Genomic DNA, 2,543 nt, shown 5'->3' with positions numbered 1-2,543 from the left:
ACACACTCACACACACACACACACACACACACACACACACACCACACACACACACACACACACATATACCAGCACACACACAAACAACTGCATTTCCCCCTGAAGCAGCCACTGCTCTGATCTCTGCCAGTCCTTCCCTGAATAAATAAATCGAACAGGGCTGTGTTTGCCAGTGAAAGTATGTTTGTGTGTGTTTTTAAAGGTCCCTCTCTCCTTTGTATGTGCGGGTGTGTATTTATATCTGTGTTGTTGGGTGTGTGTCCGGTTTTGTGATGACATGCAGGTACATTCCACAATGGCAGAAGATTCTTTGCCTCTTCATCAGATCTTCACAATAATGACACGTGACAAGTTTTCAACAGTACTACAGATGCAGTTTAGGATTAATTTGTTGCCAGTAACAAGAGAGTTTAGACCTCATCTGAGAAAATGAAGAGAACGGTGAACACAAATTAATATTAGTAAATTTAACTCATCATATTTAACCCTGCTAACAAAGTGATATTGTCACTGTTGGGCTCACCTTTATTTTAGTTTTTGTGTCATGTTCATTCTATAAGAGAGCCTGGAGCAGCACGCTAACAGTCTGGTTATACATCAGGTGGTGCTTGAGCATCGATGGGATTGGTTCGAAGGGCGGAACTGAAAGCTTGAGGGACCAATGGCTGTTGCCAACACGAATTGGATGGCCAACAGAGCCCTCTAGGGGGCCCTAGGGAGGGCTCCACCTGCATGGCGATGTCTCCACTCCTTTGTGCCAGTATGATTTGTTTTTTTCCAGGTGTTTTCAATTCCCTCATCCCCCGGGGTTTTAAAGTTCCCCTAGTTCGTTTGACAACCGATTTGCAACCCTTGCCATAACGTTGCCTATACTTTTGCCTGACTAACTTCCGGTCAAGTTTTTATTTTTGACCTTTTAAATCCAGAAAAGCCAGATATGAACCAAGCCAACCTGGGCCCAGCAGTGTGTTGGAGAAATGTAGAGACACTGAACAAAGAGGCTTCCATCCAGTGACAGGTATATGAGGCTCAAAAGGAAAACATACAGCTTTGCTAAGTCTATTCCCCTGAACATCCTCTGCTCATTCTCAGTGCCATTGTATTACTTGGACCTAAAAAACCGCACAAGTCAAAGGACACCTCCCCTCACGGAGGGGTGCTGTGCCAGGGGTCTCCTGGCACAGCACCACAAGGTTCCACAAGGTAGACGCTACTGCCTTTCCATATCTTTCAGCGTCTGCTCAATCACCTTCTTGGAGAAACAAAAGTAGGGTGTGCCGCCAAGGGAATGTGTACAGCAGTGCTTGGTGAGCTGAACTTGATATAATTACTTGCTGACTAAAACGTGGCACACCACATTTCTGATATGAACTGGATGGTAGAGATCAAGTTCCGGATGGAACTCTGGAAAGCCCCTTCCAACTGCAACCCCATGAAGCCACTGGTGTGGCTCGCTGAGCTCATCTCCTTTATTGTTCATTGTTTTTATTTTGTTACCAATTGCCCACACTACCAGACAGGATATTTTTAACGTGTCGAATGAGTACACGAGAGAGGTATTGATCGGACACAATGCTGTGGCATATGTTGCGATGGTGTCAATTTAGACTGATGCCAAAGTCACCTCGTTGGCCAAATGCAAGAGGTGGATAAGGCAGCCGTTTTCATTCACTGTGTTAACCGTTGTCATGCTTCTGCTTTCAAATGAGTGTACTACGAATAGCTGCTTCTTCACACAGAGGTCTTCTGTCTACCCTGTGGTCGGGTCATAGCCAGGCTCTGTCATTTACAGGGAGAAGTTCTCAGATTTGTCAAAGATATCCAGTCCTCAGGTCCAGCCATAGTCTGCCAAATATATGGATGTAGGGTCACGTATTGGTTTACACATGACTGTCGCCATGTTTTAAAAGGTTTGCATTGCTATTTGAATAGTGAGAGTGAAATCATGTCTGTCAATTTATGTCAACTGTCAATGGACACCATACAACCAGTGATTACTCAGCATCTTATGTGGTTGTTTCAACAATTTGCCACTTATTTTGATGAAAAGGTTATCCAAGACCAGTGGATTCATAATCTGTTCCTAATCAGGCCTATTCAGGAGAAGGAGGCCTTGGTGGACCTGAGCAGTGACCAGGAGCTACACCAGCGGATTATGCAGTCTTCTGTTGGCCACTTTTGGCTTTCTCTGGAATTCCAAGAGTTCACAAGAGATCATTGAGCTAGCTCCTGCCATACATTCACATTACTTACCCGTGCATGTCTGGGTCTACTGCCCTGATATACTTAAACAACAACTTCATAATGGCTTTAGATGGAGGATGATGTTCTTTGATGACTCTTCTGCCATTTCTCTCGGTTGCATTGTCTCTGTCTCTGTCTCTTTGTATGTGTCTGTGTCTATGTTGCATTGTATCTCTCTTTCTCCCCATTACACATGGTGAGACTATTTTGATGAATAAATCAGTGAAGGCATCAAACAAGGACTATAGATCATGTTTCGCTAGGTGGTCATGGGAAAGACCTCCCTGTGCACCAATGGA

Source organism: Pollachius pollachius, assembly GCF_949987615.1.
Source record: "Pollachius pollachius genome assembly, chromosome: 2".
Classification (NCBI taxonomy): domain Eukaryota; kingdom Metazoa; phylum Chordata; class Actinopteri; order Gadiformes; family Gadidae; genus Pollachius; species Pollachius pollachius.
The sequence above is the reverse complement of the archived record's forward strand: the minus strand, read 5'-3'. Positions refer to the sequence as shown.